General features: G+C 39.3%; 1 pseudogene; it reads left to right on the top strand.

The window, feature by feature from the left end:
• The first annotated feature begins 2,184 nt into the window (after window positions 1–2,184).
• On the top strand, window positions 2,185–4,690 carry LOC140518209 (putative elongation factor 1-alpha-like 3; annotated as a pseudogene).
• Window positions 4,691–12,082: the final 7,392 nt, after the last annotated feature.

Here is a 12,082-nt window from a genome sequence, read left to right as displayed (position 1 = left end):
AAAGGATTGTTCTTATGTCAAGCTCAGGAGGCCACAGTCTGCTTTCTGGGCCTTAGTTCTGGAAAACAGGGTATCTCCTAATATCTTGACAACCCACAAATGGAAACAACCCCTTATAAACTCTAAGAGGGTTATAATTTAATTGTCCCCTTAATCATGACAAATCCTGCAAACCTATTTGAGAAAGGGAACTAGCACTCTCTGAATTTGCAACCCAGGGATTAAAATGATTTAAATTCACTATCTTCTACCTCATGAAAGTCTTCAGAAGCCTTTTGGGGGCAGGCTGGAGATCTTCTAAAGCTTCTTTATTGGGCAGAGTAGAGATCTGTGGAAGGAGATTCAATGGAAAGAAGTAAAATCACAGGACTTGAATTCTGACTCTGATTCTTACTGACTTTGTGACCTTGAGCTTGTCACAAACATTCCCTTAGCTTCAGTTTTTTTCATCTACAAAATGTGTGTGTGTATGTGTGTGTGTGTGTGTGTGTGTGCGCATGCGTGTGTGTGCATATGCGTATGTGTGTGCCTGGGGAAAGAAGGTGGACTCTTTTGTCTCTAAGGAGCCTTTCAGCTCTAGAACTATGAATCTACAATTTCTTGCCTTGGCTTCATGGGCATCTGGATTATACCTGGAATTCTGGACTGGATTTGGGAACATCATGACAATATTATTCCATGTATTCTTGTTTTGTATCCATGTTCTGAGCACAGTCATGACTTGTTTCTCCATCTTTGTGCATAATATTTTTCAGCAGCCCATGTTTTCATAAATCTTGACACTCAGAAGACTCACCATCGATAAGAGTCCTTGCTAGGCAACACCACTGTTCTTTAGACAGACATAGAGCCTTCAGGGAAATGTAGTTCAATGAATTTCTCCTAAGGAGAAGTGTTCCCTAGGATCCAACTATCATAAGAAATGACATTCTGGAATTTTTTTTACTTGGCTTCACCCACTATTATTACAACTTGGCATTATAATATGGTCAAAATTTTACAAAGTGCTTTTAGGTTTGGCAGAAGAAACTTACTTCAATAGCTTACAGAAACATAGGACAGAGTTAGAAAGTCAGAAGAAAAGAGAGGGGAGGCAACCTGTTTTAGTGAAAAGAACAGTGAACTTAAAGTTAGTAACTGAGTGCTAATCCTCAGTTTCTAGGTCTTTATGATGAGGAGCTGGATTTTTATCAGTGGTGGCAAACTCAGACAGAAGTGGGGGCCACTAAACTATGTGTAAGGATCCCTAAGGGCTGCACATTAACTTAGAAAACCACATATTAATATTATCTATATTTTATTGTATTATTTATTTTGTCAAATATTTCTCAGTTACATTTTAATTTAGTTCCAGCAATACTCAGGAAGGTTGTGGGCAGTGTGTAGCCCACTAGGTTGTAATATCTAACGTCCCCTATAGCTCTAACATTCTATGATCTACATTCCTTTTCAGCTTCAACATTCTATTACTTACCATTCTATATTTTAAGGTTTCCTTCCAATACTAACAATCTGTGATTTTATGCTTCAATTCTATTTTTAATGCCAAATCATTACTATTTCATTCTAATTGAATATGCTGAACTTGTATTAAGCTATAGCCTTCACTGAAGCTCAGTTTTTTCTTAGAGATAATTAAATATCCAAGACTATGAAACAATTGAGCTCATGGAAAACAGCAGTTAATAATGAAAAGCAGGGCCAGCCTTCTGCATGGCGTGAGACTGAGTTTGTCTTTGTTGCACCTCCCACTCTCTTCCCATGAAAGATATCTAGTCCAACTGTACAGAAGGACACCCCCCCACACACACACACAGCAACAACAACGCTGTCAAGTTGGCATCCAGCCTCTACATGTAGACATTCACTGACTGGGAGCTCCTTCTCAGGCAGCCCATCCCATTATCAGACAACTCCAATTGTTAGTCCCTCAGTCAGTTAGGCAGTCAATGAGCATTTAGAAACACTTACTATTTGCCAGGAACTGTAGAGATATTGAGGATAGAAAAAAATAGGAAAAAAACAGTTTCTACTCTCAAGGAATTCACATTTTAATGGGGGAGATGACATGAAGATAGCAAGGTACCTATAAGATAAATACACAGTAGATGGAAGGTGTCTGAAAGGGAACAGAAGTGACATCTAGAGGAACTGGGAAAGGTCTCTTATTCAAGGAGCTGAGTCATGGAGGAAGCAAGGGAAATCAAGGCAGAGGTGAGGGGGCACGAGGCATGAGAAATAGCCAATGCAAAGGTGTGGAGTCAAGCAATGGATTGACTTGTTCAGGGAACTGAAAGAAGGTCAAGATAGCTGGATTGTAGAGTGTGTGGAGAGGGGTAAAATATAAGAAAGATGAAAAGATAGGAAAGGGTCAGGTTATAAAGAACTGTAAATGCCAAACAGAGGACTTTATATTTGATCCTGGAGATTATAGAGAATCATCGTATCTCATTGAGGTAAGGAGTGACATGGTCTGACCTACACTTCAGAAAAATCACATTGGTAACTGAATGGAGGATGGATAGGAGAGGAAAGAGGCATGAAGTAAGGAGATCACTTAGAAGACTATTGCAGTAAAGATACATATGAGACGTAGTAAAAAATGACAAGATTTGGCAATGGGTCAGATATGTGGGGTGTGGAAGAGCAGAATTGAAGATGGCATTGAAATTGGAAGCCTGGATAACTGGGAAAAGGGTGATGCCCTCAATAGTAAAAGAGAATTTCAGAAAAAAAGGCACTTGGTCTTTACAATTGATTTGCTGCCAGAACCTGGGTGTTGTGAAAAACATTGCCAAACCTTCACAAAAATAAGCAAGGAAAAGATTCACATTAGCATTGCTGTTACTAGATACATAGACTCTGGAAGTTCACCACAATGGGACACCTCATCTATAAATGTGGTGGAATTGATAGGAGAAGCATTGAGAAGTTTGGAAAGGAGGCTGCTGAGGTAGGAAAGGGCTCCTTTTAATATGCCTAGGTCTTAGATAAACTCAAGGCAGAACATGAATGTAGTGTCACTATTGCTATCTCACTCTGGAAATTTGAGCTCTGTAAGTATTACATGACCATTATTGATACTCCAGGACACAAAGAGTTTATCAAGAACATGATTACAGGCACATCTCAGGCCGTGTTGTCCTGATTGTTGCCACTGGTGTTGCTGAACTTGAAGCTGGTATCTTAAAGAATGAGCAGACCCATGACCATACCCTTCTGACTACCACACCAGGTCTGAAACAACTAATCGCTGGTGTCCACAAAATGAATTGCAACAAGTTCCCCCTACAGGCAGAAGAGGTATGAGGAAATTGTCAAGGGAGTCAGTACCCACCTTAAGAAAATCGGCTACAACCTTGACAACAGTAACTTTTGTATCAATTCCAGCCAGCATGCTAGTACCAAGCTTCTTGAGTTGGAACGTCTCTCGTAAGGATGATAATGTGAATGGAATTATACTGTTTGAAGCTTTGGAATGGATCTTGTCACCAACTTGTCCAACAACAGGCCCCACATCTACCCCTTCAAAATGTCTACAAGATTGGTGGTATTGGTACTGTACCTGTTAGCCATATGGAAAGTGGTGTTTTTAAAGCAGGCATGTTGGTGACCTTTTCCACAGTCAATGTTACAACTGAAGTAAAGTCTGTCATAATGCACCATGAAGCTCTGAGTGATGCTCGGCTTGGAAACAACTGTTGATTTCAATTTCAAGAAAGTGTCTGTCAAAGACGTCTGCTTTGTAATGTAGCTAGTGATAGCAAGAATGATCCATTCCTGGAAACAGCTGGCTTTACCGCACAGGTCACTATCCTGAACCATCTGGACAAATCAGTACTGGTTAGGTAGGTACCTGTTTCGGACTGTCACATTGCTCACGTTGCTTGCAAGTTTACTGAACTGAAGAAGATTGATCATCGTTTTGGTAAGAATCTGGAAGATGGCCCTAAATTCCTGGAATGTGGTGATGCTGCCAGCAGTGATATGAATGCAGGCAAGCCTACGTGTATGGAAAGCTTCTCTGATTATCCTCCTCTAGGTTGTGTTGCTGTTTGTGATATGAGGCAGTTGATAGGAAGATAAGGTCACAAACTCTCTTCAAAAGATCCAGAAAGCTAAATGAATATTCTGCACAACATTCGTCAGCCCAGTATTAATCAGTGATGGAAGAACGGTCTCGGAACTATTTGTCTGAATTGACCATTTAAATTTAACAGTAAAAGACTAGTTAATGATTACAAAGCATCATAAAAGTTTCAAGAGAAAAGAAATGTTTTTGTGGACCATTTGTATTGTGGCAGTTTTAAGTTATTAGTTTTTAAATCAGTGATTTTAAATGGGAACAACTTGACCAAAAATTTGTCACAGAATTTTAAGATCATTAAGATAGTTTGATATGGAAAATAAGAAAGAACAGAGGAGGTTGGGAGAGGAGGGGTAATGAGTTGTGTTTTGGACATGCTAAGTATGACATACCTAGAGGACATCCAGTTTGAGATGTCAAAGAGGCAGCTAGAGATGAATAACTATGAGTCAGGAGAAAAGCTAGAGATAGGTAAGTAGGTAGGTAGATAGATAGATAGATAGTTTATTAAGTACTTGCTATGTGCCAAGGACTATAGGTTTGGGAATTATCTGTATAGAAATATTAATTAAACCTATTAGAGATGATGAAATCACCAGATAAGACAGAATAAAGGAGAAAGAAAAGAAGATCCAAAAACCTATTCCTTGTCTTGAGTCAAAATCTGTCCCCTTGCAATTTCTAATTGTTTATGTTAAGTTTTGCCTTTTAGGGCCAAGGAGAAAATGTTTAATTCCTCTGCATTTCACATGGTGACCTTTTAGATATGTAGTACCCAGCTCTCTTTGGGCAGGTAGGTGGTGCAGTGGATAGAGCACCAGTGTAGGAGTCAGGAGGACCTGAGTTCAAATCTCACCTCAGACACTTGACACCCACTAGCTGTGTGACCTTGGGCAAGTCACTTAGCCCCAATTGCCTTATCCCAGGTCACCTCCAGTCATCCTGATGCATATCTGGTCACTGGATTCAGATGGCTCTGGAGGACAAGTGAGGCTGGTGACCTGCACAGCCCTCCCTCGCTCAAAACAAAGTCAAGTGCAAGTCACGTCATTGCTTCTCTGATGGCATGGTCTTCTTCGGCAATGAAGGACAAACACATACCCAGCTTTCTAATATACCCCCTTCCCTAATATATCCCAGCTTCCAGACCCATAGTAAACAAAGGGATATCATTTGTCTTAATCAATACCTTATGAATCCCCATTTCCATTCAATCTCATCAGCCTGTCCAGAATAAATCACTTGAAATCATAGTAAAGCTAAGAATATTTAGTTAAACGAATGAAAAGTAAACAAAGGATTAAATCATGCAGTAAGAACTTTAACCTTGCATTTCTTGTACCTACTTGTCCCAAATCTCCAGAGACTGTAGGTTGGGAATCTGCTCCCCATCCTGTATCTCTAACATAACAGGAGAGGGAAATAGGCTACTTTTTTCATGCTTGGTTCTGCTGAAGAGTTTGGTGTATACAAGCAGCTCCACTGGATCATGCCCCCTCTTTCTTATCTTCATTTATTCCCTAGGTTGTTGGGTTCTCAGCATGGCACTGAGGGCTAGCAGATGAAAAAGGGGGTAGAGACTTGCCAACTGGACAAATACTGAAAACTTAGTATTTGGAAGACATAGCTTACCATAATGGAATCTGCAAAGCATTGTAGAGAGCTTTGCTATTTCCTCTCAAGAATTGGAGGAGAAAATATCCTATTATTGTTTCTGACTAGGAATGCTAACACCAGTGTGATCTCTCTCCCTTCTGAATCAATTCGCATACACTAACGCTGACATGGTTCACATATGGCTGAGAGGAAATCTTCTTTCTTTTTTCTGTTTCCCTTTCTTTCTCTGGCTCTATCACCTGTAACTTTGTGAACCTGATCTCATTCTACCATGAAATTCCCATTTTCCTTGCAAATGGAGAACGCTGAAAGTTCCATGTCCAATCGAAGTGCCTCTAGAGGCAATGTCATCACTTGCTGAGCAGACATACAGGCTTCTGGGGGATGTAGTTCTAAGGCAACTTGGGAGGAAGCTATGACTTACCCACCAATGCAGATCTATGAAGACAGCTCCCATAGTCACTCCTCTTTTCTGCCACTTCTGTGTCCTGATCCCAAATGATCAACTGTCAGAGTTGTGGATAAAACAGCAATATGGACCAAAGCTGTCATTTTATTGGCAGTAAGAATCCTCAGGTGGGAAAAGTTCCTTAACCAATCAATCAAATGAGATGATAAACTGCAAATCTTAGCATAATTATTTATAAATGCTAGCTTTGCTTTGTTGGCATCCTTTCTGAAACTCACGTCATCTTTGCTTCAAGGCCAGCTCTTTGTTCCCTACATTATACTACCTCTCCCAGCCTTCCAGAACTGCAAAAGACCTAAACTCATGTGTTAATTAATAATAAAAAAATAGTATATATAATAGAAAAAACATTGAATCTCGAGTCAGAAGACTTAGGTATGAATCCAGGTTTCGCTATTTATTCCTTAAGATTGGAAAAGGAGTATGACAAAATTATTGTCATCTTATTTATTTAACTAACATGTAGAGTACAGCATGTGAAATGCCAAACTAGATGAATCAAAAGCCAGAACTGGAAGTGATTATTGAAAACTGAAAACAAGTAAATTAATAAATTTGGAAGAAAAAGATTTTTAAAAAAATTAAAAACCAGAATTAAGATTGCTAGGAAATAGATCAACAATTTCAGATATGCAGATGTTAATACGCTGATGGCAGAAAGTGAAGAATTAAGAAACTTCTTGATGAGGGTGAAAGAAGAGAGTGGAATAACTGGCCTGAGGTTTTATATATATATATAAACTAAGATATTGGTAACTGGTCCCATCATCACTTCCTGGCAAATACAAGGAAAAGAAATGAAAGCAGTGTCAGATTTTAAGATTGGGCTTAAAGATCATTGCAGATGGCGACTACAATCATGAAATTAAAAGAGCTTTCTCCTTGGAAGGAAAGCTATGACAAATCTGGACAGCATACAAAAAAACAGAGATGTCACTTTACTGACAAAGGTCTGTATGGTCAAATCTATGGTTTTTCCAGGAACAATGTCTGCTTGTGAGAGATGAACTGTAAGAAAAGCTGAGCACTTTAGAATTGACACCTTTGAATTGTGGTCCTGGGGACTTTTGAGAGTCCCTTGGACAGCAAGGAGATCAAATCAGTCAAGACTTAAAGAAATTAATTTGGACTATTCACTGAAAGGTCAAATACTGAAGCTTAAGCAGAGAATGAGAAAACAAGACTCATTGAAAAAAGACCCTGATGTTGGGAAACATTTAAGGAAAAGGAGATGGCAGAGGATGAGATGGACAGATACTGTCATGGAAGCAATAAACATGAACTTGGACAGACTTTGGAAGATACTGAAAGACAGAAGGGCCTGCTGTGCTATGGGGTCATGAAGAGTTGGACACAACTGAACGAATGGACAACAACAAATTATGTATCCACACATCAGTCACAACCTCCGTAGTTCTCAGTGTCCTCCTCTATCAAATGTTTGGGCTGGACTGGATGACTTTTTAGTTTATTTCCAGTTTTAATTACCACAATATGTTCTGATCTTTGGACCCCAGTCCATGCTGACATTCACAAAGGATCCCTTCAGAAACACAAAGAAATAAAGCATTACATCCATTTTCAGGGAATGGCTAAACAGATTTTGATACATGAATGTGATGGAATATTTTTGTTATTCAGTCATTCAGTTGTGTCCAGCTATTCGTGGCCCCATGGATGATAGCACTCCAGGCCCTTCTATCTTTCACAATCTCTCAAAATCTGTCCAAACTCTATTCGTTGCTTCCATGACTCTTATCTGTCCACCTCATCCTCTGCCATCCCCTTTTTCCTTATGTCTTCAATCTTTCCCCACATCAGGGTCTTTTCCAGTGAGACCTGTCTTCTCATTATATTGACAAAGAATTTAAGTTTCAGCTTCAGTATCAGTCCTTTCAATGAAAAGTCTGAATTAATTTCTTTAAGTCTTGACTGATTTGATCTCTTTATTGTTCAAGGGACTCTCAAAAGTCGCCTCTACCACCACAATTTGAAGGTGTCAGTGCTATAGGGCTCAGCTTTCCTTATAGTTCTACTCTCACAGCCATACATTGCTACTAGAAAAACCATTGCTTTGACTATACAGACCTTTGTGAGCAAGGTGATGTCTCTGTTTTTCAGTATGATGTCTAAATTTGCCATAGCTTTCCTTCCAAGGAGCAAGCATCTTTTAATTGAATAGCTTCAGTCTCCATCTGCAGTGATCTTTGAGCTCAAGAATTTAAACCCTGACATTGTTTCCATTTCTTCTCCCTGTATTTGCCAGGAAGTAATGGGACCATTTGCCAATATCTTAGTCTTCTTGATGTTTAAGTTCAAGCCAGCCTTTCCACTCTGCTACTTTACCCTCATCAAAGGGCTTCTTAATTCTTCTTCACTTTCTGCTATCAGAGTGGTATCATCTGTATATGTGAGACTATTGATATTTCTCCTGGCAACCTTCATTTTGGCTTTTGATTCATCTAGCCTGGCATTTCATATGATGTACAGGCTTTCTTGGCAAAGATATTGGAGTGATTTGCCATTTCCTTCTCCAGTCCATTTTACAGACCAGGAAACTAAAGCAAACAGGGTCAAGTGACTTGCCCAAGGTCATACAGCTAATAAGTATCTGAGGCTGGATTTGAATTCAAGTCTTCCTAGCTCCAGGTCTATCATTCTATCCATTGCACCACTTAGCCCCCCTTGATGGGCATATGAATGTGAAGAATTCAGGGAAGTATGGTAAAACATATATGAACTGATGGCACAAGGAAGTGAGCAAATCCAGGAAAGCAAAACACAATTTCTACAATAACATAAATAGAAAGACCACCACCAACAACAAAAATAAATAATACCATATAATTATAAATACTAACTTGAACCTGGGGAAGCGTTGAGAAAATTCACCCCCTTCCCTTCTCTGCAAAGGTAGGAGATGATGGCTGTTTAATATTTCAAGTACTGTCAGATATAGTTGGTGTTTTGCTTGGCTATGCTGACCTACCTTTATTATAAGAAATTACTCTGAGCAAGTAGAAAGAGAGAGAGAAATTTATTTATTTTAAGTCTTCAACATTCATTTCCACAAAATTTTGAGTTCTAAATTTTCTCCCCATCTCTCCCCTCCCCCCACCCCAAAACACCTTGCATTCTGATTGCCCCTTCCACCAATGTGCCCTCCCTTCTAACAGCCGCCCCTTTCCTTATTCCCATCTTCTCTCTTGTCCTGTAGGGCAAGATAAATTTCTATACCCCATTACCTGTATTTCTTATTTCCCAGGTGTATGCAAAAACAATTCTCACCATTTGTTCCTAAAACTTTGAGTTCTAGCTTTTCTTCCTTCCTCTCTCTCGACTTGAGAGAGAGAAATGTATTTATTTATTTGTTTGTTTTTTAATTAATTTTATTTATTTTTAATGTTCTATAATCACTACCATAAAACTTAGATTTCCCCCCCTTACCTACCCCTCACTACCCCTCGCTCCCTCCCTGAGACGGCATACAATTCTATGTAGGATCTAGACATACATTCCTATTGAATATATTTTCACTATAGTCATGCTGTATAGATGAATTAAAATGAATGGGAGAAATCATATAACAAACCAAAACATTAAACACACACACAAAAAAATGATCTGCTACATTCTGTGATTGAATTCCATAGTTCTTTCTCTGGATGTGGAAGGCATTTTGCCTTAGAAGACCATTGGGAATTTTTTTTTTAAGTCCTTGTATTGCTATGAAGATACAAGTCTACCAGAAAAGGCTGTCGCACACTGTGGTCGTTGCTGTGCACAAAGTTCTCCTGGTTCTGCTCCTTTCACTCAGCATCAATTCATATAAGTCCTTCCAGACCTCTCTGAAGTCTTCCTGTGCATCATTTCTTATGGCACAATAGTATTCCATTACATTCATACACCACAATTTATTCTGCCATTCCCCAATTGATGGGCATCCTCTTGATTTCCAGTTCTTGGCCACCACAAAGAGAGCTGCTATAAATATTTTTGTACATGTGGGACCCTTTCCCATTTTTATGGTCTCTTGGGGATACAATGAGAGAGAGAAATTTAGAAATGAAGATGATGTTAAAGCAAAAGGTATCAGGAAAAATAATATTAAAAGAAGGGATAGAGTTAACTGAATTTTCAGCCAGAATTGGGGGGCAAAGGAAGGGATAAGGATGCGATGTCTATTTTGCAATGAGGAATGAGAATTTTCCTATCTCTGTATACTCCTCTTTCTTAGCATATTAAAGACAGTCCGCTCTGAACAACAGTGACCTCTGCTGACCAATAGGAACTATAGGCATCCAGAGGAGAAAGTATTCTCAAGGCCTGGTACAGTCAGAAAGAACTTCTTGGAGGAATTGGGACTTGGAGGATATGTAAGACTTAGAACAGTGATTCTTTATCTGGAATCCATGCATTTTTTTAATATTTAAAGAATTGCACTCCAATATAATAACTGAGAAGCAGTTAAGTGGTATAGTGGATAGAGTGCTGAGCCTGGAATAAAGAAGACACATCTTCCTGAATTCAAATCTGGCCTCAGACACTTGCTGTGTGATCCTGACCAAGCCCCTTAACCCTGCTTTCCTCAGTTTCTTCATCTGTAAAATAAGTTGAAGAAGGAAATGAGAAACCACTCAAGTATCTTTGCCAAAAAAAACCCCAAATCCCAAATGGAGTCATAAAGAATCAGACACAATTGAAAATGATTAAATAATTACAATTTCAATATAATCGATTTCCTGTCTGTAGGAGAAGGAAGGAGGAGGAGGAGGAGAAGGAAGAAAAGGAGAAGAAACATTTATATAGCACATTAAGTTATGCAAAGTGCTTTGTAAATATTACCTCACTTGATTCTCATAAAAATTTTATGAGGTATAATAATATAATAATAAAAACTGACATTTATTTAGCACTTACATAAACATACATACATAAACACTTTACAACTTCCATCGCATTTGATACTCAGAACAACCTTGGGCAGTAGGTATTATTATTGTTTTCACTTTACAGTTGAGGAAACTGAGGCAAACTGAAGTTAAGTGACTTGCCCAGGATCACACGGCTAGAAAGTGTTTAAAGTGTCCACTGCTCCACCTAACTGCCTGTATATTTTATTTTTTTCATTTAAAAGTCCTATTCTGATAAGAGGTCCTTGGGTTTTACCAAATTGACAAAGGAGTCCATGATACACAAAAAAGGTAAAAACTCCTGATTTAGGGGATGGAAGCTCAGACATGGGAAGAGGAAGGAATGTAGGCATATGGTTGTATGGCGGTCGAGTGAAAAAAATACTGAATCTGGAGCCAGAAGAAATGGATCTGAATCTTAGCTTTACTACAGAGGACCTATGGGACTTTTAACCTCTTTGACAATCATTATTTCATCTATAAAATCAGGCAAGGAGAGAATAGGATTCAATTAGATTAGGTTATCTATAAGAGATTTTCCAGCTGGAAAATTCCATGACTCACCCAGCACCAATAGAGCTAAGAGGAACCGCAGACATGAAGAAAGATCATATCAAGGGCTCAAGTCCAGGGCATCTGACTTGAAATTCAAAGTTCTCTCATTCACATTCTTTGTACTGAAAGGCATGTGCCTGTCACTGCAAAGAGAGCACATGCTCTCTACTCTCCTCACTCCCAGAGGTTCCCTGTCCCATCCCCCAACAAGCCCGAAGGAGCTTAGGGCAGCATCACTTAGCTCTAGCCAACCCAACAGGGAAGGGGTATGTGTGTGTGTGTGTGTGTGTGTGTGTGTGTGTGTGTGTGTGTGTGTGTGTGTGTGTGTGTGTATCTCCAAGTTCCTTGGGAGGCTTTGTGGTCAGACAACCAAGGATGTGGGTAGGTGATACATACAGTCTTCAGTCCTGATGCTGCCTGTTTACTTGCCTTTTCCTACGC

The sequence above is a fragment of the Notamacropus eugenii genome, chromosome 1 (genome assembly GCF_028372415.1).
Source record: "Notamacropus eugenii isolate mMacEug1 chromosome 1, mMacEug1.pri_v2, whole genome shotgun sequence".
In the NCBI taxonomy this organism is placed as follows: domain Eukaryota; kingdom Metazoa; phylum Chordata; class Mammalia; order Diprotodontia; family Macropodidae; genus Notamacropus; species Notamacropus eugenii.
The sequence above is the reverse complement of the archived record's forward strand: the minus strand, read 5'-3'. Positions and strand labels throughout refer to the sequence as shown.